General features: G+C 32.3%; 1 protein-coding gene across 5 annotated transcripts in view; it reads left to right on the top strand.

Annotated features, from left to right (window-relative positions):
* Nucleotides 1–25,156, top strand: part of sick (sickie) — a 377,677-nt gene that overhangs the window by 181,560 nt on the left and 170,961 nt on the right. Inside the window, exon 1 of one of the 5 annotated variants that reach the window (XM_088263669.1) lies at nucleotides 12,918–13,156. The exons of 3 other annotated variants lie outside the window; for them this stretch is intronic. The gene's annotated coding sequence lies outside the window, so the exon portion shown is untranslated. Of the gene's footprint in view, nucleotides 1–12,917; nucleotides 13,157–25,156 lie in introns of those variants that run through there. One more of the 5 variants, XM_088263670.1, reaches the window with a different exon arrangement.

Below are 25,156 nucleotides of genomic sequence, written 5' to 3'. Positions count from 1 at the left end.
GTTTAATAAGTGGCTTGATGTTTATTTTTAATACATTGTGATTTCTTTTTAAGCTTTAAAAACGTTCTCCTGAAAAATCAAGTTTTTTGATTTATGACGTTCTTGGAATGGTATCACTGTAAGTGTTTTTTTAATTGTGAGTTTTCGATTGCGTAATTTACAGTTATTATTTCTTTATTTATTCTCAACAATGTCAACATAATAATAATAATAATAATAAATCCCTTATCCGCACCCCAATGGTGCATAGGGCACTGCGTCATATAAACGCAGTGTTATCTTGATCGTTTACACATGAAGGAAAGGTGATCAGCCCTCCGCTTCAGGCACCAGTCCAGGGTAATATTGAATAAATATTACAGTGGAAAAATCACTAATATTTATTTAACCCCCCTGGGAATCGAACCCGGGACCTCCAGAACGGTAGCCGAGCGTGCTGACCATTACACTACGGAGGCGGCAACATATATTTAGTTTATATTTACAATTATTAGGCTCTTTTTTTAATAATAGTAGTATTCTTAAAATGTAGTAGTTTTTTTTTAAACTATATTAATTCTCAAATTTACAGTCATTATTTCATTATTATTCTTGATATTGAAAAAAATTCAAATATAGGACTCATTCATGAACTCGCAGTCTATATTTCTTAAATGTTTTTAAAAAAAGCTGTAGTTTATTTAAAACTAATATTAGATTCATCGTTTAATTCATTGTCTAAATTTCAAAATAATTTAAAACAGAGCAAGTTTTTTTTACAAAAATCATAATTTCTTTATTATTCTTGATATTAAGTATTTTTTTACAAATTTTAGAGCCATTCTTAAATTCAATATTGATATTTCTTGAATATTCTTAAAAGTTAGTCTTTTTTACAGATTTTAGACCCATTTTTTAATATACTCATTATTTCTTTTTTTATTTTTAATATTCTTTATTTTTTTTTTTTAATTAAAAGAGTAATATTTATGTTTTTATTATTATATTAACACAAATATGTATTTCAATTTCATACTACATATTTCTGTGGGCCTTAGCGACTCATTATTAGAAATAGGTATCAAATTGCGGTAGAGTGGGTTCGAACCGAGAAACTCTGACTTCAGAGTCCGCGACACTAACCATGGGACCACAACCCGACATTTGAGTATTTTTTTACAAACATTAGACTCATTCTCGAATTCACAACCTAAATTTCTAAAATTTTCTTAAAAATTAGTAGATTTTTTACAAGAATCAGACTCTTTCTTTCTGTATTGATCTTTTGATCGAGTGGTTTCTCGCAAATATCAGACTCACTCCTGAATCATGAGTCACACTCTCTTGACTCACCTTCCTTACCTCAGCATCTGAGTTCTTCCTCCTAATATCCCGGAAAGTAATGAGCGGGGACCCAAATAGCCGCGAACTCAGCTCCGCTCGCGAGAATCGGAAATGCTTCGCGTCCCGAGACAGGACCCAAACGCTTCAACATTTTTCTGTATTCTCATTTCCCGTATTTGCCTCTTTCATATATCGCTCACTCCTTTAAAGAACGTCATAAATCAAAAATCGTCAATTCTCAGTTGTGCATGTTTTCGGAATGCCCAGAAAATGTACTATATCCCAGCAAAAGCGGCATATTTTAAACTTAATATTTACCCGCTATAGGGCAGAAAGTGTTGTTTTTGCATTTTGAAGAAAAGGTATTGTTTAATTTATTTTTTTGATGTTATAAATATTTTTCAAATGGAGAAAAACCTTCAAGTTTTACCTGAAAAGATGTTTTGCATAGTAAAAAGTTCAATAAGTGGCTTTATATTTATTTTTAATACATTATATTATATTTTCAAACTTTTAAAACGTTCTCCTGAAAAATCAAGTTTTTTTTATTTTTGACGTTCTTGAAAGGAATGAGCGATATGTTTTACCAAAAGATGCCTTATGTATTATTCTTCAAACCCTTACACGTATCCAAATGATGCATAGGGCACTGCATCATATCGACGGCCCCTACGTAAAGTACTCTATCTGCAAATCTGTTACTTTACAGGAGAGAGCGTAGAAGATTATTTCAACCTATTTTTTTTTTATTATTAATTAACGGTTTTATCTGAAATTCTAAGCTAGTATTATACATTAAAAAACACGATAAAATAATGTATTGAATCGTTTTAAAACTTTATGCTTTGCCAAAATTAAGTAGTTAGCGTTTTAGGAGTTCAGTTTATTTCGAAAATTCGATGTAGATAGCGTTTTATACGCCTGAAAACTAGGCGTAATTTATTTCATATATTTTTTTGTTTGTTTATATTTTTAGATAATGGTCATTTGATAACATACACCAAATATCTCAAAATTTACAAAAATGTATTTAGAGCACTTTACGTAGGGCACGTCGATATTAACGCAGTGTTATCTTGAACGTGTTAACACATGAAGGAAAGGTGGTCAGGCTTCCGCTTCCGATACCAGTCACTCTATTTTTCACTCTAATATTGAATAAATATATGAGTGAAAAAATCACTTATATTAATTTGACCCCCCCTGGGAATGTGGACCTCCAGAACGGTAGCCGAGCGTGCTGACCATTAGTACCATCATTGCGTTTCTCTGAAGACGTAGGCACAGCGGATGGAACGCGTAAGGAATGTGGGTATGTTGGTGACACAGACTAACATAGCCGCATCGAACCGGGGGCCTAAAGCACAGTAGCTAAACGCTCTAACCACATTTGCTCAAATCTCTCTCTGGATTTCCGGAAGAGTCGACTGTAAATGCTTAATTAACCATAGAATACGTAAAGTTTGGAGCTTGCTATAGCCGGATTTGGCGCAGGGTGTACACATACAGTCATTGCACCCTTCACGCCACGGCCAAACGGCCGCATTAGGCGGTTTGCGCGAATTAAGATGAATCTGCAGCCTCTGAGATTATCCCTAATTGTTCGGGGCGAAGCGCCCTGCGGAGGGACTCAGGGGAGCCCTAAAAACTAATTCGGGCCCCGGACATTTGGGGCCCTGTAAGCCGGGACACATTTAGATTAGGGAGGTGAGTGAAATTCGCGGCGGGAGAAGGGTGAAAACTGGAAATCGTGAGTGTATGGTCGTGTATATATATATATATATATATATATATATATATATATATATATATATATATATATATATATATATATATATATATATATATAAATATATATTATATATATATATATATATACATAATAACATACAAAAATATGTGGAATCCTACTCAAAACCTTTATCATAACTTATATCGCTTACACCTTTCAACAACGTCATATATAAAAAAAACTTGATTTTTCTAGAGATCGTTTTGAAAGTTTAAAAATATAATAAAATGTATTAAAAATAAATATCAAGCCACTTTTTGAACTTTTTACTGTGCAACAGATATTTTTAGGTAAAACCTGAATGTTTTTTCTCCATTTGAAAAATATTTAGGATATTAAAAATAAATAATTATACAATGCCTTTTTTTTTAAATGCAAAAACAACACTTTCTGCCCTGTAGCGGGTAAATATCAATTAAAAATATACTGCTTTTGCTGAAAATTGACAATTTTTTATATATGTTGAAAGGAGTGATCGATATGCAATTATTATTATTATAAAACACTGCTTAAATTTATTCAAATTGAATTTATTTTATCAGAAAAAGTTGTATAAAATCATGGTTTTTAACCCTTGTTGTGTCGGTAACGACGAAAACAGATCACTGTTAAAATAAAATATTTGTATTTTTTTTAAGTTGTTTTTTATTTCATTAAAGCTGTAGATACAATTTCCGATCGGCCAAAACCATTTCGAGGACTTTTCATCATCCTACGATCTTATTGAGTAACACACTATGTACATGTACAGGAAGATGTCTAGGAAGATGTACATAGTGTACACACCAGTGGCGTGCCTAGGGTTTACCAGTAAGGCAAGCCCATTGTTTTTCACATTCGTGAATACATGATGTACCTATAATTTCTTCACCTCATATCATTCCCAGTATAGTAAGCACCCAGAAAGTATTATAAATATAAACAACGTATTTTAATCATTGTTAAAATATGCTAACATGTAACTTTTGTAAGGTATAGCCATCACCTTGAAAAAAAGAAAATGTTCACTATAATAAAATATCTTCCTCAGATATTAACTATAACCAATAAGAACCATCACCATATAATGGCGTGCATAGTGTTTAGTAATCATGTAAGCGCGCGATAATTTAAAATTAGTCATACATTAATTATGTATTTTTAATCATTTGGTCTAGATTTAGTCATTTTTATTTGGAGTTGTAAGGCAAGCCGGGCTTTTGGGCTTCTAGGGAAGTACCGGCACTGGTACACACTGTGTACACTATGTACATCTTCCTAGATTCAATATATTCAACTCCAAGAAGAGTAATGTCGCCTTAACTAGCGAGATGACATTTTTACGGTGTTTTTTATTGGTATGGAGAATTAAATATTACATTCTCCATACAAAACGTTTGATAAAAACCATTCATTCAAGCACAAAGTCCTGTATTGTCTATGTAAACATTAGCGCGTTGTTCTAAAGCTCTAAAAATGCATCTCTCACACTTAAATTGTCGGAAATGCTACTCCAAGTACCGTAGAATGGGGCTACTTGAACTTTGATGTGTTACTTGAGCCCAGTACAAAAAAATTAAATTTGTATTTGGTCTACAATAATGAACGTATCGTAACAATAATCATGTCGATACGTTCATTATTGTAGATCAAATACAGATCTATTTTTTTTTTTACTGGGCTCAAGTAAAACATCAAAGTTCAAGTAGCCCCGTTTTACGGTACCTAATAAACTACAAATTTATTTCCAATGAAGGTTTATTCTCCATTAGAAAAATATTTAGTAAATTAATATAAATAATTAAACAATACCTTTTCTTCAAAATGCAAAAAACAACACTTTCTGCCCTGTAGCGGGTAAATATTAAGTTAAAAATATGCCTCTTTTGCTGGTTTATAGTACATTTTCTGGGTATTCCGAAAACATGGACATCTGAAAATTGACAATTTTTGATTTATGACGGTCTTGAATGGAGTGAGCGATATGTTGGTATTTAATATATTTATACATAAATAATAAGATAAAGTTTAGTTAATATCAGAATTAAAAATATCCATAACTAAAAAATCTGACATGCTACATTATTTTTGCTTTCGTTTTTTAATTCAGCTATGCAAAGTGCATAAAGATCAGGTATTTTCACGCCAGTTACAAAATAAAACTTGTAAATTGTTAGCCAGTGTAATTATAACCATCGAACAATGGTGTATTCATTTTTTTTAAAAGCACAAAGCTGTGTTTTCTCTTTGGTGTTTTGTGACAACAAAACTTTTTCAACGTAAAAGCCCTTTTGACAAGTGCTAGCCATGACAGTCACAGCGGAAACAGAGATGGCCCATTGTCTAGCTATATTTTTTGTATTATTATTATTTGTAATGTCTGTATAAATGTACACATATCGCTCACTCCTTTCAAGAACGTCATAAATCAAAAAACTTGATTTTCAGGAGAACGATTTTTAAGTTTAAAAATATAATGCAATGTATTAAAAATAAATATCAAGCCACTTATTAAATATTTTACTGTGCAACAGATCTTTTGAGATGAAACCTGAAGGTTTTTTCTTCATTTGAAAAATATTTATTTTATTTAAAAAAAATAATTAAACAATACATTTTCTTCAAAATGCAAAAACAACACTTTCTGCCCTGTAGCGGGTAAATATTATGTTTAAAATATGCCACTTTTGCTGGGATATAGTACATTTTCTGGGTATTCCGAAAACATGCACAACTGAAAATTTACGAATTTTGATTTATGACGTTCTTGAAAGGAGTGAGCGATATACAATATTGTATAAATCTATACACTATTTGTAGTATGCTTATACTTTATACCTACTTTTTTAGATGCCATACAGGGTGGGATTCAGTTGAGTTCTGTGCCAAAAACGTCGTCTATTTGATATATTTTATTTGAAAAAATATTTGATAATATAGATAAAGAAGTAAATGGAAGTCTGTAATATTCAGAACTCCTAGATATGGAAGCCTGAAATATTCAGAATTCCTAAATATATTTATTATTCTCGTGACACAGTTTATATGCCATTTCACAGTTCACAACACGGCTGTCCAAACTCAAAACACAGTAAGGGAAATTTTTTTGTAATATTTTTTTTTTCATTTTTGGACTAAGTAGATTTTACTAGTAGTACAAAAATACAAAAAAAAAACGTACTACAAAAAAATGTCCCTTACTGTGTTTTAAGTTTGGACAGCCGAACAGTCATCAATGTTGGATTTAGAAAAGCCTTTATTTGACAGAGACACTTTTATTTTGATGTATCCAAGATCGGAACCACGCATTATTATCACATACTGGAAAACGCCTGAAAACATGATTTTAAATATTTTTATGTAGCTGGTCAATTTTTATTACAACTTGTAAATTTTGTATATTAAAAGCATTGTTAACTTTGTGGTATGGTAAAATGACACTCTCCTTATCATTATTCACATTGTGTAATAAATACCACTTAAAACACTACATCATGACTACCGGTTTCGGAATAACTAATCTATTATAAGTTTAAATGTAGACTAATGATCTATGATCTATTATATTATTATTACATACTGGAAAACGCCTGAAAACATGATTTTAAACCACTTAAACCAGCCTATGACGGTCGTCAGCCCCGTAAATGCCCAGACTTCCATATTCTTCTTCATCTTTGATGAGATGTCAAAAAATAATATGATTTTAAATATGTTTTTGTAGCTGGTCTGTTTTTTAAACTTGTATATTTTGTATATTAAAAGCATTGTTAACTTTGTGGTATGGTGATTGACACTCTCCTTATCAATATATTTCACTTTGTGTAATACCACTTAAAAACACTACATCATGACTACCGGTTTCGGAATAACCATAGTTCATTAGTCTACATTTAATCTAATGATGGAATGGTTATTCTGAAACCAGTAGTCATGAAGTGGTGTTTTTAAGTAGTATTACACAAAGTGAACGATGAATGATAAGAAGAATTGCATATTAATGTTTGCCTAGTGGCAGTGTTTACACAGGCCATGCCTAAAGAGCCGTAATACATATAGTAAATGTATCTTTGAAATTAATATGTATCTATGAAATAAATAAATACATTTATTTATTATAGATTCCTTTTAATTTAAGACACAAAAATAAATAAATATTGTTGAGCGCCCTATACTTAGTGCGGCTCTGCATTCAAGTCCAGCCGACAACAATACAGAAATGATGCGTTTTGATGGAAGTAATAATTATTTTTCGGTTCATTGGTTACTCATTCTGCTGTGAATAGGGAAGTCGTCGGTTCGATGCCCCCCAGAAATGCATTTGTCATAAATATTCAAACGTCTATATTACTGTAATTTAAAAATTTTACCACGGTCGATTGAACGAAGTAAATTAAAGAAGAAAAGTAATAAAAAATAATAAATTGTTATTTTTGAAATTTATTTATTCGATGACAATAGTTTCCATGACATACCTGGTCAAATTACTAAAAAATAATATGGGCAGGAGTGAAATACGGAAATAATGCAAGGCTGAGATAAGCATTATCGATAAAATTAAGAAAGGCGTGTTGAGATGGTTTGAACATGTGGAACGTATGAGTGAGGAAAGAACGGTTAAACAAAATTATGAGGCGAATGTAGTTGGAAAAAGGAGCAGAGGAAGACCGAGAAAAACTTGACACGAGCAGGTATGCCAAATACTTGAAAGCGGTCAGGTTAGGAGTCGTAATAATCGGCGAGTATGTATGCGGAGATGCATGAATGTGGAAAAAGCGAAGAATGTTTACAAAGATAGAGTTATTGGTGTTCTATCCTCTCTGCCTACCTCTGCGGGGAAGCGGCGTGATGGCTAGTTAGTTAGTTAGTCATAAATGAAAAAGATCAATGTAGATCTGAATGCAACAGTAGTAAAATTTTAATTTATAAGAAAATTATTATGAGTTCAATATCAATTTTTAAACGAAACTAATAGAAACACAGTGCAAATTTTTTAAAATGAAAAACTCATAATATTACTATTTTTTTTTTTAAATGCAATTATAAAACTCTTTTTTTAGGAGGAAACTAATACAATGTCAATATTCATTTTTATATTTTTAAAAATAATACATGTTCAATACTATTTTTCAACGAAACTATTTTAAAAAATAATCATTTTTTAAATAAACTAATACAGAGTCACTACTTATTAATATTTAAAAAAAATAGTTCACGTTTAATACTATTTTTTTAAAAGAAACTAGTGGAATGTCATTTTAAAAATATGCAAATACTAATTTTTTAAATGAAAAATCAAGATCATTACTTATTCTTTCGTAAAGAAACTAATACAAAAAAAATTTATATAAAAAAGAAACTAATACAAGTAAAATGCTATTTTCAAAGAAACCTATACAATGTTAAATAATAATAATAAAACCCTTATCCGCACCCCAATGGTGCATAGGGCACTGCGTCATATAAACGCAGTGTTATCTTGATCGTTTACACATGAAGGAAAGGTGATCAGCCCTTCGCTTCAAATATCAGTCCAGGGTAATATTGAATAAATATTATAGTGAAAAAATCACTCATATTTATTCTTACCCCCCCTGGGAATCGAACCCGGGTCCTCCAGAAAGGTGATCAGCCCTCCGCTTCAAATATCAGTCCAGGGTAATATTGAATAAATATTATAGTGAAAAAATCACTCATATTTATTCTTACCCCCCCTGGGAATCCGAACGGTAGCCGAACGTGCTGACCATTACACTACGGAGGCGGACAATGTTACTACTCATTAATGTAAAAAAATAAAAAGTTCTTCAATACGTTTTTTAAAGAAACTAGTGCAAGTTCATGTAAAAAATATACAAATACTCATTTCATAAAAATAAAAATACAAGTTCCATACTTATTTTTTTCCCAATGAAAATAATAATATTTTATTTATTGTTTCGGCATTAAATTTGTGGTAAGACATGTAACAATGATTACTCAATTCACTCTCATAAATTAAAATTATGACACCTTGTTCCATAAAAAGGCCAAATTATAAATTATCTTGAAAATTTAGAAATCCAAAAAAATCCTGAATTCTAATAATAATTTATTAAATAATATATTGTTTCAAAATTCTTCACCTTTGCTTTCCATTTTTCCTTTGTTTTCAAACTCCGCCCCTTGACTAACCCCTCCCCCTAAACTTTCGCCTCTCCTTATTTCTAGAACAATTTTATATTTTATATTTTAGTTATTATACAGACCTGAATGATGGAAGTTTAACTTCTGAAACATGTAGTCTTTAATAAAACTCAAGTGGTAAAAAACAAGCTTTTTCTTTAATCAGTGAAACTAATACTATGTCATTTTCATAAAAAAACGATTAAAATGTAATTTTTATAAAAAAAAACTAATACAAGTTCCATACATTTTTTTTAAAGAAACTATTACAAGGTCAACGTTGTTTTTTTTCTATGGCCAAATTTGAGTGCAGTTTGGTCCTTTTGCAATTGGGTAGGTGCTCCCCCCAATATTTGTGTATCGAGGCTTTCAAACCGCACCAAGGGCAATAAACATCGCGTCTAATTTTAGCCTTTACGGCCCCGTGCGCAAGATTTATAACGGCCTGTCGGGCGACTCTGCTTTCCTTTCTTTTGTGAACAGCGTGTCCCCGAGTCGCGTGCATATTATGCTACAGTGGCTGTGAGGCCACATCACACAGTTAGCTTTATTGCGAAGATTTTTATAATGATTTTTTTTGGGAATTTTAAAGAATATTTTTTTAACCCTTATCCGCACCCCAATGGTGCATAGGGCACTGCGTCATATAAACGCAGTGTTATCTTGATCGTTTACACATGAAGGAAAGGTGATCAGCCCTCCGCTTCAAGTACCAGTCCAGGGTAATATTGAATAAATATTACAGTGAAAAAATCACTCATATTTATTCTTACCCCCTCCTGGGAATCGAACCCGGGTCCTCCAGAACGGTAGCCGAGCGTGCTGACCATTACACTACGGAGGCGGACAAAAGACGGACATTTTAAAGAATACAGAATAAAATTTCAAGTATGTAGTTTTTTTCCACATGAATTTTATTTGACCAGCAACCGGGTTTCGTTGTAACCGATATCACCAGACTGGCACCACCAGTTGATGGTATCGGTTAAAGCTTGGCAAATAAAACTCATGTTGAAAAAACCACATGGTTGTTATTTTATTCTATAAAATGCAGTTCCACCAAGAAATGGCAGTACAATTTTTTTATTCCACATTTACGTGGCTTACGACCGTCATAGACTGGTTAAAGTGATCACTTTACACACGTGAATTGGTGAATGTTACACGTGTGTTAAGTGATCACTCAAACCAGTGTTTCGCAAACTTTTTCTATTCAAGGTACATGTACCAAATTAAGAAATTTCAGAGGTGGATATTTACCATATTATGGTAACATTTTTAACATATTATGTTCAATGCGAAATGTGAGCCTACTTAACTGAGCACAGGCAATCAAAATTTGGAGCAATTGTGCTATTTTCACAAAACTAGACTTTTTTAATTAATCACCACGGTACACCAGTGTGCCGCGGCATACACTTTGCGGAACAATGACTCAACCGCCCTACACATACGAACGTACGTGATACGCGTGGTTTTTCTTCACCATTCCACGCTAACCCGTATGTCCTACGCGCACGAGAAAAGATATCTGTTCCAAAAATATTTAATGCGTACCGGATACACTGACAAATTTTTCGTCAGGTTTCATACCTGACAATATTTTGTGACAACAAACGTTGTGATTTATTATTTGCTTATTTATAAAAAAAATACGGTTAAAAATAACCCGGAGGTAGGGGTGGTTAACCAGCCTATGACGGTCGTAAATCCCGTAAATACCCAGACTTCCATATTCTTCTTCATCTATGTTGAGATGTCAATAAAATAATATGATGAAAAACATTTTTTATTACCTTTGTTAAATGGAGCATATCCAGAATTTGTCAACACAAATTTAGACGCACCTAAAATATGATGAAGTATTGCATAGACATCTCATCAAAGATGAAGAAGAATATGGAAGTCTGGGCATTTACGGGGCTGACGACCCTCATAGGCTGGTATAAGTTATCACTTTACACACGTGCAACATTCACCAATTATAGAATCCAATGTCAATAATGGATAGCCATTATTGACAACCACACTACTCAAATTCTTGGAAGTCCATATATATGGACCAATTTAGAAACCTTGTTCTTGAATCACTAGAACTTCACTAGAGACATCTATTGGTGAGATGTAAAGAATCTTTTTACTAAGCAGAAACTCTTATATTAGTATAATATAATATAGTCAGCAACTGCCCAGACATCCATATTCTTCTTCATCTTTGATGAGATGTCAAAAAATAATATGAAAATAACTCCTGTAATTGGAGATAATCCAAATTTTGTGAAAAAGTATTTGGACACACTCAAAATGTTTTGTATTGCATTATCCTTCGTCCTTCGGTTAGAAGCTCTGTGTGTGATGCAGCCGTGGGTCCCCTCGCAGCGGAGTGCATTGGTCCTTGTGTTGTGTTGTGTTGCGTTCCCCTCGTCACCGCTTACCCCTTTGGAGAGATGGAGCGCGTTGAGCGTTACAACATCGGGCTTTACTTCTACCACGCAGTCGGGGGCACGGGGTCGAAAGACGAAAATATACAGGGCTTAGTTTCAAACATAGCTATATTCGAAATTGGGGGGAAATGACATTTGAATGCGTTGTTTTAAAGAAAAAAAGATATATTTGTAATAAAACTCCTAGGTACCTTTACATTTTATTAAGTACTTACAAATAGTACCTACATAAAAAAGTTCTACCACCAGATGTCGCATGCGTCGCACTGAATAAAACAAAAGACATCAGATAGAAAAAATATAATATTATTCTGAACTGTCAGAATCAGATAGATAGATAGAAAAATAATGTAAAGATAAATTAAGAATAAACTTTAATTACAAAGCAACACATTGTTTATTTTATTATTATACACCCACTTTACATATTATTTACACCCAATTTACGAAGGAAAATATTACCACGTTATATATTTATTTAATAAGAAGAAAAAAATTAAAAAGAAGGACTTCGTTTAAGATTGTATTGGAACAAATTTTTAAACTAAACCGTAAATACTAATCAATGTTTTTGTTGTTTTTTTGCGAAATATTTAATAATAAAAATGAATATTCAATCATTCCATGCAATAAACAAATCTTAATTTATTAAAATTTATGATTTTTTCATTATTTATACTTATAATAATAATATTTCTGATCGTGACATCAGTGCTTCATTCATTTTATTTATTTATTTTTGTATATCGTATTATATGTGAGTTTTTGTATATATTACATGTTTATGTGTATACAAACACACATACGAGTAAACACACACACTCACACAAATTAAATTTTTATCATATGAAGTTCAAAACAATCGTAATTTAGCAGAAATTCAACGATGTATAAATACATATACATATATATATATATATATATATATATATATATATAAATATATATATATATATATATATATATATATATATATATATATATATATATATATATATATATATATATATATATATATATATATATATATATATATATATTTATATAAATATATATATATAGATATATATATATATATATATATATATATATATATATATATATATATATATATATATATATATATATATATATATATATATATATATCTCAGTTTGACGTTTGCCCTTCCTACCAAGTGCCGCGTAGCGCTCTGGCGGCGAGTAGCGCTAGCCAGTCGCGTGCCGCCCGCCACAGTCCGCGCAGGCGCGCGCCGAGCACTTCCGCCGACGCTTTGAATCTCGCGGGGTAAACAAAGCCCCTGCTGTCAGTGCCGACGCGTGTTTGGGGGATGAAACACCCCCGAGAACGGTGACGGAAAAAAATAACGAAATCTCAGTTCGAAACGCGCGAAAACGACAGAAAATCAGTGCTTGTGTGTGTCATTTTAATAGTTTACTTTAAAAGTTACTTGGTAACTAGGTTTTGATATTGTAAAAGAAAAACACTTTTACCGCATGAATTTATTTTATTTTATTATGACGACTAGTTTCGACATCTTCATGTCTAGAAATTATGACGAATCTAGTCGTCATAATAACATAATAAACTCAATCGGTAAAAATACAAGTGTTTTTCTCAAACAATTTCATCATGTCTTACCACAAAGTGAATGCTGAAAAAATAAATAAATAAAAGATGTTAATATTATTTTTAATTTATTTTTTGCTTGGTAAACGTCACATTATCTAGAAACAGTGGTATTTACCAAGTAAAACATAAATGAAAAAAGGGTAGATGTGAAAAGTGACTGCCAAATGAATTACTGAAATTATTTTGATTTTAAGTGTTACTTAGTAAATACCACTATATCTAGAAATATATATATACCTATTAAAACTTAAGTTTTACTAGCCCGTAGTGTAATGGTCAGCATGCTCGCCTACCGTTCTGGAGGTCCCGGGTTCGATTCCCAGGGGGGTTTAATAAATATAAGTGATTTTTTCACTCTTATATTAATTCAATATTACACTGGACTGGTACCTGAAGTGGAGGGCTGATCACCTTTCCTTCATGTGTAATCGATCGAGATAACACTGCGTTTATATGAAGCAGTGCCCTATGCACCATTGGGGTGCGGTAAGGGATTTATTATTATTATTATTTAAACTTAAGTTAAAAATGGGTAGATATTACCATAAAGTGACTGTTGAATCAATTACTGAAATGATTACTGTTTCGCTTAGTGATATCCTTAATGACGTTTGAAAATGTGTCAAATGCAAAAGGACTACCATATACTATCAAATAAATTTATATTTATATATTTTGTAGATTAAAATCATTTATAACTTTGTAGTATGGTAATAAAACAATAAATATCCACAATTTATTCATTTATATATTGGAAAACCAACAGAATGTTTATCAAAAATAGCATAATATAATAAAATTTAAAAAAATAACATTCCAAATACAGGTTTTCACTTAAGTAATCTAAAAATGAAAATCAACTGTCATGTACATAAAAGTATAACTATATTATTTATGTATTAATTTAAAATCAAACACAGATTTTTGAGTCTACTAAGTTGTATTTTATTAACAAAAACACATAAAAAATTATATTGTGACAATTGTTTCGCCTTGTTATGGCATTATCAAACGAATGTCACAATATAATTTTTTATGTGTTTTTGTTAATAAAATACAACTTAGTAGACTCAAAAATCTGTGTTTGATTTTAAATTAATACATAAATTAAAATGGAGTTCTACAAATTAAACGCCAAATCAATAAATAACTATATTATTTATTGATTCGGCATTAACTTTGTGGAAAGACATGATTATTTCAATAAAAATTAAACTTTTTATCGCAGTCACCGCAGGAAATTTCATAAATACCGCTTCTATCTAATATGTTTACTTTTGATTTTGAGTTTCCAAGAATATATATATATATATATATATATATATATATATATATATATATATATATATATATATATATATATATATATATATATATATATATATATATATATATATATATATATATATATATATATATATATATATATATATATATATATATATATATATATATATATATATATATATATATATATATATATATATATATTTATATATATATATCATGGAAACTAACCACTCATTTGTCTCTCATACACTTAAATTATTACACTCTGTTACAAATAAAGGTTAAGTCATGAATAATTTAGAAAATTTAGAAATACATAAAAATTTTAATTCAGATAAAACAATAATTAATAATATACTGTTTCAAAATACGTCACCATTATTATCAATGTTTCCTTTTACAAAAAATGTTGTTCCTTAACCCCCTACCTATAAGGCGACGCCAGTTTCGGAGTCGAGCGTCTACCCTACTAAGCTACGTCATCTGTCTTCTTTTAATTTGTATTCCTTATATTTTGTACATTCAAATTTCAACATTCAAATTTCGCAGTTACAAAAATACACACCACATCAATCTTTTAGTGCAAACAATCTTCACCTCTTTTACATTCGTCCATATCCTCATGAATGTGGAAGAGGCGAATAATGTTTGCAAAGACAGATTAGTTTGGCGTTACATTCTCTCTGCCTACCCCCGCGGAAAGCGGCGAGATAGATAGTTGGTTAGTTATAAATAAAAGAGATGGTTGTAGATCTGGGTGTAAAATAGTAGTTAATGGGAAATTTTCATCCTTCTTTTGCCAACTCCATGCTTCACTTCCGTACATTAGGGTTGGAACCAGGACTCCGTGTATTAGACAAATATTATCATTATTACTACGGTGGTTTATATATTGTCCGGCTCCATAGTGTAATGGTCAGCACGCTCGGCTACCGTGCTGCAGGTCCCGGATTCGATTCCCAGGGGGGGTCAAATAAATATAATTGATTTTTTCACTCTTAATATTTATTCAATACTTCCCTGGACTGATACCTGAAGCGGAAGGCTGATCACCTTTCCTTCATGTGTTAACGATCAAGATAACACGGCGTTTATATGATGCAGTGCCCTATGCACCATCGGGTGCTGATGAGGGTTAAAAGAAAAAGAAAAAAAGAAAAAGGTACATATAATTTTTTATGTTATACAAGTCTGATATCATATACAAGATGTCGTATTACATGGTAAACATTGTTCATGAAATGATTGCATTTAAGAATTTAAAAACTAATCATACTGTAATTATGACATGCATGAATTTTTACGATCAGTTATGAGTAGGTAATAATATGTTAGATGGGAGTTGAACCCACGACCTTTGGTTTGGAAACCTAAGGTGCTACCATCTATGGAACAATGAACGCTTATAGTACTGCCAATAAAACAATGATCCTGATACTAACGAGCACATATATAGGTCATGCAAAAAGTATCCGAGATTTTTTGCCACTAGATGGTGTTGATGCCTACACACGGGCCCGATTGCCTCAAATTAACATATCGCTCACTCCTTTCAAGAACGTCCTAAATCAAAAAAATTGATTTTTCAGGAAACCTTTTTTATAGTTTAAAAATATAATACAATATTTTTAAAATAAATATCAAGCCACTTATTGAACTTTTTATTGTGCTACAGATCTTTTTAGGTAAAACCTGGAGGTTTTTTCTCCATTTTAAAAATAAATAGTATATTTAAAAAAAATATTAAACAATACCTTTTCTTCAAAATGCAAAAACAACACTTTCTGCCCTGTAGCGGGTAAATATTAAGTTTAAAATATGCCTCTTTTTCTGGAATATAGTTCATTTTCTGGGCATGCCGAAAACATGCTCAACTGAAAATCGACGATTTTTGATTTATGACGTTCTTGAAAGGAGTGAGCGATGTGCTTAAAAGGTGAAATTTCAATTCGTATTTTTTGCACATATAGTTTTGTAATTCGTTGCTCGTGTAAAAAGTTATATTGATTTGAAAATTAGTAAAATATCTTTTTTTTTCATGTTCCTCTTCCACGTTCATGCATCTCCTCATACATACCCGCCGATTATAACGACTCCTAACCTGACCGCTTTCAAGTATTTGGCATACCTGCTCGTGCCAAGTTTTTCTCGGTCTTCCTCTGATTTTTTTTCCAACTACATTCGCCTCATAAAGTTGTTTACCGTTCTTTCCTCACTCATTTGATCTTCATGTCCACACCTTTCAGAATCGACAATTTTATCGATAGCATAATCGATAAAATTAAGAAAGGTGTGTTGAGATGGTTTGGACATGTAGAACTTAATTCTTAATTTTATCGATATTGCTTAACTCAACCATGCATTATTTCTTTAATTCATGATTTGAACATCTATCAAACATAGTTTTGTCGCACATTCTTCTGAGAGATCGCATTTCGACTGCCTTCCGTCTACTTTCATCCATTTTTTAACCATAAAACTTAAAAAGTTGAAGCCTAAGTAGGGCCATGATGAGCGGTGTTGCTTAAGCTACAGCTAGATTTTAGAGTCACTTGGACGTTAGGTAATTAAAAAAATACACAAATAAAATATAACTTCGTTTTAAAATCAATAGTTATTTTAAAACAAAGTTTTATTTTGATTATAAAATGGAAAATCATAAAAATATAAATTATATTTTAAAAAAATACTCAACTAGTGGCAATAGTAGAGTCGTGCTTGTCTTCAAACTGGTAGCACTATGCTCTTTGTTCTAGCAACTTAACAAACGGTAAATCTCAAAAGTAACAACGTTTAGATGATATTAAAGTTACTTCCATACGTTCCCCTTTGTCGTAAGGTCTAGAATCCCTCAACGGGAGCCGTTTCTTCACATAGCCAATAATTCGCCCGCGAGGCCGTCGTGATCAGCCAAACACGACTCTAAGGCAATTACATCCGTAATGCAAGCGATAAAATGTAGTTCGAATGCAGCACTCTTCTTAAGTGGGCACTCGCAAACATACAATTCGGTAAGCGAGCGGCTGCGCGAGAGGCTAGACGTGTTTCCGCGCACATTTTTTTAAAATCAACTATCTAACTAACCATCACGCCGCTTCCGCGCAGGGGCAGACAGAGAGAATAGAACGCCACACCAGTCAATCTTAGCAAACATCTTTCGCCTCTTCCACATTCATGCATCTCCTCATACATACCCGCAGATTATTCCGACTCCTGACCTGACCACAGCTAATTATTTGAAATACTGATTCTATCAAGTCTTCCTCGGTCTTACTCTGCTTCTATTGCCAAACACATTCGCCTCGTAAATTTGTTTCACCGTCCTTTCCTCACTCGTTCGTTCCACATGTCCAAACCATCTCAATTCTCTCTGCCTACCCCTGCGGGGAGCGACGTGATGGTTTTTAAGTCGTAATTTTTCCACGATCACGAGTGCTGGTGTAACTAATTCGCTTTTTAATGTAACTTTTTGAACCCTGTATAAAAAAAATTGTCTAGACGTGATTATATGGTTCTCTATTCATATGTCAAACAGGAATTATAAACAGCAATTGGATGAATGTACTATAATGTATCGTGGTATTAGCTCAGTTGTACGAAGGCTATGTGACAGCTGGAAACGTCAAACAATTTTTTCCCCATCAGATATCGCCATGGGTGCAGCCAAGTACATAAACGCCTTCCAAAAAAAATATAAAGCAAAAAAAAATGATCTGATTCATAATATTCTGTTCTGAATTTTACTTCACTTAGATTTTAATCAATTACGTTTTTTAAACATATTTTATACTTATTTTATTATTATTTATTAAACCCTTATCCGCACCCCAATGGTGCATAGGGCACTGTGTCTTATAAACGCAGTGTTATCATGATCGTTTTACACATGAAGGAAAGGTGATCAGCCCTCCGCTTCAGGTACCAGTCCAGGGTAATATTGAATAAATATTACAGTGAAAAAATTACATATTCATTTTCACCCCCCTTGGGAATCGAACCCGGGACCTCTAGAACGGTAGCCGAGCGTGCTGACCATTACACTACAGAGCCGGACGACTTACATGAAATTAAATATTTAATTCAGATATCGTCATGGGTGCAGCCGTACATAAACGCCTTCCAAAAAAAATATAAAGCAAAAAAAATGATCTGATTCATAATATTCTGTTCTGAATTTTACTTCACTTAGATTTTTATCAATTATGTTTTTTTAACATATTTTATACGCACATAAAATTGAATATTTAATTCAGATACCGTCATGGGCGCAGCCGAGTACATAAACGCCTTACAAAAAAAATATTGATAAAAAAATATGATTTGATTCATAATATTTTTAGTTCTGAATTCTACTTCACTTAGATTTTTTTAAATTGTTTTTTTAAACATATTTTATGCATACATAAAATTATTTTTTTAATTCTCTATTTAATTCTCGTCCTATTTTTATATTATTCTCAATATTACAGTATTAACTCTTACTGGTCCAATGTCGAATCTCATTCGACATCGATTTTTTGCTCTTAGGTCCCATGTCGGATGTTATTCGACATTTTTTTCATCATTGGTAATATTTATTTAAATTCCAAGCTTAAATTTTGTTCACTCGTATCTATTACAACGGTATGTGGAGCAGAAGACAAAATATTTTTTTCCCGATTGGAATTAACTATCTACCGATATTTTTATTTTTATTTTGGGGGGAAAGGGTTAGTATTTAAATCATTTACTCTGTGGTTAGTCATTTAAACTTTTTTTTACTTTATTTTTTTTATTTTTAATACAAAAATGTTAGTTATATTAGTATATAACCACCCACCGTGATTTATTTGTCTACCGGTTTCGAGACGTACCCGTCTCTTCGTCAGGACAATCACTACACCAGCATGCAAACAATATTATACTACACGTTACTACCGTGTTCACAATATTTTGTGTGTTCCTTCCTTGTAAGGGTAAAAATAATAATTGAACGCCACACCACTTTGTCATTGCAAACATTCTTCGTCTCTTACACATTCGTCCTTTAATTCATATACACCTGACGATTCACAACTATTTTATATTAACTTTAATAAGTATTTTTGTTTAAATTTAAAATTAAAAACAGTTGTTTTTTACCACTCGAGTTTATTTAATGACCTCTAGTTCCGGATGCTATGCTTCCATCTTCAGGTCTAAATGTAAACAAATTATTTATATTTGAAGCACGAACTTTGTGATTTTCCATTTTATAATTGAAATGTAACTTTGTTTTAAAATCACTATAAATATTTTATTATAACTTAATTAAAATGTCTACCAGTTAGCTTCGAAACCGTTAGACATCATAATTAAGTTATAATCAAATATTTATAGTGATTTTAAAACAAAGTTATTATGTATTACTAAATGTAAACGCTTAGACCTGAAGATGGAAGCATAGCTTCCGAAACTCGTCGTCATAAAATAAACTCAACTAGTAAAAAAACAACTGTTTTTCATTTTAAATTTCATCATGTCTTACCGCAAAGTGAAGTCCGAAACAACAAATAAAATATTTGTTAATTCTTATGTTATTTTAAAATACTTCGTAACAAAAATTATTAATATTTAAAAAATCAATACATTTGGAGCTGTTTCGGCTACACCATTCCTATCGTGAAGCGGTGCAAGGAATATGAATCCTTATGTTATTATGACCGGCATATGGCCTCCCCTTCTGTGCCCATATCGCACTGGATGCGATTTTCCTTTGCACTAGTTTACTGTAACAGTTTGTTAAACAATGGACTTAATAACTTAGGTACCCCTTATGGTTTGATAGAAAACAGGGGTGTAGCTATATATACTTACATAAATAATTTTTAATAATGCCCTGTAATTTTATTTTGTCCGCCTCTGTAGTGTAATGGTCAGCACGCTCGGCTACCGTTCTGGAGGTCCCGGGTTCGATTCCCAGGGGGGTCAAATAAATATAAGTGATTTTTTCACTCTAATATTTATTCAATATTACCCTGGACTGGTACCTGAAGCGGAAGGCTGATCACCTTTCCTTCGTGTGTAAACGATCAAGATAACACTGTGTTCATATGAAGCAGTGCCCTATGCACCATTGGGGTGCGGATAAGGGTTTTATTATATTATTGTTATTATAATTTTATTTTTATTTATATACATGAAAAAGGTTCACTCAACTCATCCATAGATGCTGGCGAGAACTCACATATGAAAAAACTTGTAAATTATAGGATATACCTGTATATATACAAGTTGCAAAAATTTGAATAATGTGATTGTTAACTCTTCCCTTGCGGTGCTAAAAACTTCCACGTGCTCCGGTGATATGTATGTATTTTGTACACCATATGAAAATGTGGTTTAAAAACGGAGGAAATGTAAATAATCCTAAATGTTGCCTTTGTTGACCATAGTCGAACTTGAAATGTAACAATTTTGTAATCTTAGTTCTAATAATTATCTGAAAACGAGATGAAAAATACATCGCAAGTAGCCGCAATAACTAGCTTAGCGACACGACCGCCTAGTTTTTTTTAAAACCTCCATGATAAGGTATTACTCACCCCCCACACTAATATTATTTTTCACCCCATACAAGATGATGAAGATGGTATTGTGTAATATTGATTTTTGCATCATTTAGAGGGTGGATCAGGGGTCCCCTATTTCCTGCTCGTTCGGGAATATAATGCACCCCTTTATCATCATAATGACGCCATAATTCACAGATTCTCAGGAAACGGAAATTTAAACGTGTGTCACTTGGACGTTAGGTAATTAAAAAAATACACAAATAAAATATAACTTCGTTTTAAAATCAATAGTTATTTTAAAACAAAGTTTTATTTTGATTATAAAATGGAAAATCATAAAAATATAAATTATATTTTAAAAAAATACTCAACTAGTGGCAATAGTAGAGTCGTGCTTGTCTTCAAACTGGTAGCACTATGCTCTTTGTTCTAGCAACTTAACAAACGGTAAATCTCAAAAGTAACAACGTTTAGATGATATTAAAGTTACTTCCATACGTTCCCCTTTGTCGTAAGGTCTAGAATCCCTCAACGGGAGCCGTTTCTTCACATAGCCAATAATTCGCCCGCGAGGCCGTCGTGATCAGCCAAACACGACTCTAAGGCAATTACATCCGTAATGCAAGCGATAAAATGTAGTTCGAATGCAGCACTCTTCTTAAGTGGGCACTCGCAAACATACAATTCGGTAAGCGAGCGGCTGCGCGAGAGGCTAGACGTGTTTCCGCGCACATTTTTTTAAAATCAACTATCTAACTAACCATCACGCCGCTTCCGCGCAGGGGCAGACAGAGAGAATAGAACGCCACACCAGTCAATCTTAGCAAACATCTTTCGCCTCTTCCACATTCATGCATCTCCTCATACATACCCGCAGATTATTCCGACTCCTGACCTGACCACAGCTAATTATTTGAAATACTGATTCTATCAAGTCTTCCTCGGTCTTACTCTGCTTCTATTGCCAAACACATTCGCCTCGTAAATTTGTTTCACCGTCCTTTCCTCACTCGTTCGTTCCACATGTCCAAACCATCTCAATTCTCTCTGCCTACCCCTGCGGGGAGCGACGTGATGGTTTTTAAGTCGTAATTTTTCCACGATCACGAGTGCTGGTGTAACTAATTCGCTTTTTAATGTAACTTTTTGAACCCTGTATAAAAAAAATTGTCTAGACGTGATTATATGGTTCTCTATTCATATGTCAAACAGGAATTATAAACAGCAATTGGATGAATGTACTATAATGTATCGTGGTATTAGCTCAGTTGTACGAAGGCTATGTGACAGCTGGAAACGTCAAACAATTTTTTCCCCATCAGATATCGCCATGGGTGCAGCCAAGTACATAAACGCCTTCCAAAAAAAATATAAAGCAAAAAAAAATGATCTGATTCATAATATTCTGTTCTGAATTTTACTTCACTTAGATTTTAATCAATTACGTTTTTTAAACATATTTTATACTTATTTTATTATTATTTATTAAACCCTTATCCGCACCCCAATGGTGCATAGGGCACTGTGTCTTATAAACGCAGTGTTATCATGATCGTTTTACACATGAAGGAAAGGTGATCAGCCCTCCGCTTCAGGTACCAGTCCAGGGTAATATTGAATAAATATTACAGTGAAAAAATTACATATTCATTTTCACCCCCCTTGGGAATCGAACCCGGGACCTCTAGAACGGTAGCCGAGCGTGCTGACCATTACACTACAGAGCCGGACGACTTACATGAAATTAAATATTTAATTCAGATATCGTCATGGGTGCAGCCGTACATAAACGCCTTCCAAAAAAAATATAAAGCAAAAAAAATGATCTGATTCATAATATTCTGTTCTGAATTTTACTTCACTTAGATTTTTATCAATTATGTTTTTTTAACATATTTTATACGCACATAAAATTGAATATTTAATTCAGATACCGTCATGGGCGCAGCCGAGTACATAAACGCCTTACAAAAAAAATATTGATAAAAAAATATGATTTGATTCATAATATTTTTAGTTCTGAATTCTACTTCACTTAGATTTTTTTAAATTGTTTTTTTAAACATATTTTATGCATACATAAAATTATTTTTTTAATTCTCTATTTAATTCTCGTCCTATTTTTATATTATTCTCAATATTACAGTATTAACTCTTACTGGTCCAATGTCGAATCTCATTCGACATCGATTTTTTGCTCTTAGGTCCCATGTCGGATGTTATTCGACATTTTTTTCATCATTGGTAATATTTATTTAAATTCCAAGCTTAAATTTTGTTCACTCGTATCTATTACAACGGTATGTGGAGCAGAAGACAAAATATTTTTTTCCCGATTGGAATTAACTATCTACCGATATTTTTATTTTTATTTTGGGGGGAAAGGGTTAGTATTTAAATCATTTACTCTGTGGTTAGTCATTTAAACTTTTTTTTACTTTATTTTTTTTATTTTTAATACAAAAATGTTAGTTATATTAGTATATAACCACCCACCGTGATTTATTTGTCTACCGGTTTCGAGACGTACCCGTCTCTTCGTCAGGACAATCACTACACCAGCATGCAAACAATATTATACTACACGTTACTACCGTGTTCACAATATTTTGTGTGTTCCTTCCTTGTAAGGGTAAAAATAATAATTGAACGCCACACCACTTTGTCATTGCAAACATTCTTCGTCTCTTACACATTCGTCCTTTAATTCATATACACCTGACGATTCACAACTATTTTATATTAACTTTAATAAGTATTTTTGTTTAAATTTAAAATTAAAAACAGTTGTTTTTTACCACTCGAGTTTATTTAATGACCTCTAGTTCCGGATGCTATGCTTCCATCTTCAGGTCTAAATGTAAACAAATTATTTATATTTGAAGCACGAACTTTGTGATTTTCCATTTTATAATTGAAATGTAACTTTGTTTTAAAATCACTATAAATATTTTATTATAACTTAATTAAAATGTCTACCAGTTAGCTTCGAAACCGTTAGACATCATAATTAAGTTATAATCAAATATTTATAGTGATTTTAAAACAAAGTTATTATGTATTACTAAATGTAAACGCTTAGACCTGAAGATGGAAGCATAGCTTCCGAAACTCGTCGTCATAAAATAAACTCAACTAGTAAAAAAACAACTGTTTTTCATTTTAAATTTCATCATGTCTTACCGCAAAGTGAAGTCCGAAACAACAAATAAAATATTTGTTAATTCTTATGTTATTTTAAAATACTTCGTAACAAAAATTATTAATATTTAAAAAATCAATACATTTGGAGCTGTTTCGGCTACACCATTCCTATCGTGAAGCGGTGCAAGGAATATGAATCCTTATGTTATTATGACCGGCATATGGCCTCCCCTTCTGTGCCCATATCGCACTGGATGCGATTTTCCTTTGCACTAGTTTACTGTAACAGTTTGTTAAACAATGGACTTAATAACTTAGGTACCCCTTATGGTTTGATAGAAAACAGGGGTGTAGCTATATATACTTACATAAATAATTTTTAATAATGCCCTGTAATTTTATTTTGTCCGCCTCTGTAGTGTAATGGTCAGCACGCTCGGCTACCGTTCTGGAGGTCCCGGGTTCGATTCCCAGGGGGGTCAAATAAATATAAGTGATTTTTTCACTCTAATATTTATTCAATATTACCCTGGACTGGTACCTGAAGCGGAAGGCTGATCACCTTTCCTTCGTGTGTAAACGATCAAGATAACACTGTGTTCATATGAAGCAGTGCCCTATGCACCATTGGGGTGCGGATAAGGGTTTTATTATATTATTGTTATTATAATTTTATTTTTATTTATATACATGAAAAAGGTTCACTCAACTCATCCATAGATGCTGGCGAGAACTCACATATGAAAAAACTTGTAAATTATAGGATATACCTGTATATATACAAGTTGCAAAAATTTGAATAATGTGATTGTTAACTCTTCCCTTGCGGTGCTAAAAACTTCCACGTGCTCCGG

The sequence above is a fragment of the Brachycentrus maculatus genome, unplaced genomic scaffold (assembly GCF_059751285.1).
Source record: "Brachycentrus maculatus isolate JH-2025_06_01 unplaced genomic scaffold, ASM5975128v1 h1tg000202l, whole genome shotgun sequence".
Classification (NCBI taxonomy): Eukaryota; Metazoa; Arthropoda; class Insecta; order Trichoptera; family Brachycentridae; genus Brachycentrus; species Brachycentrus maculatus.
Note: the sequence above shows the minus strand (reverse complement) of the source record. Positions and strands in the feature narration are given on the sequence as shown.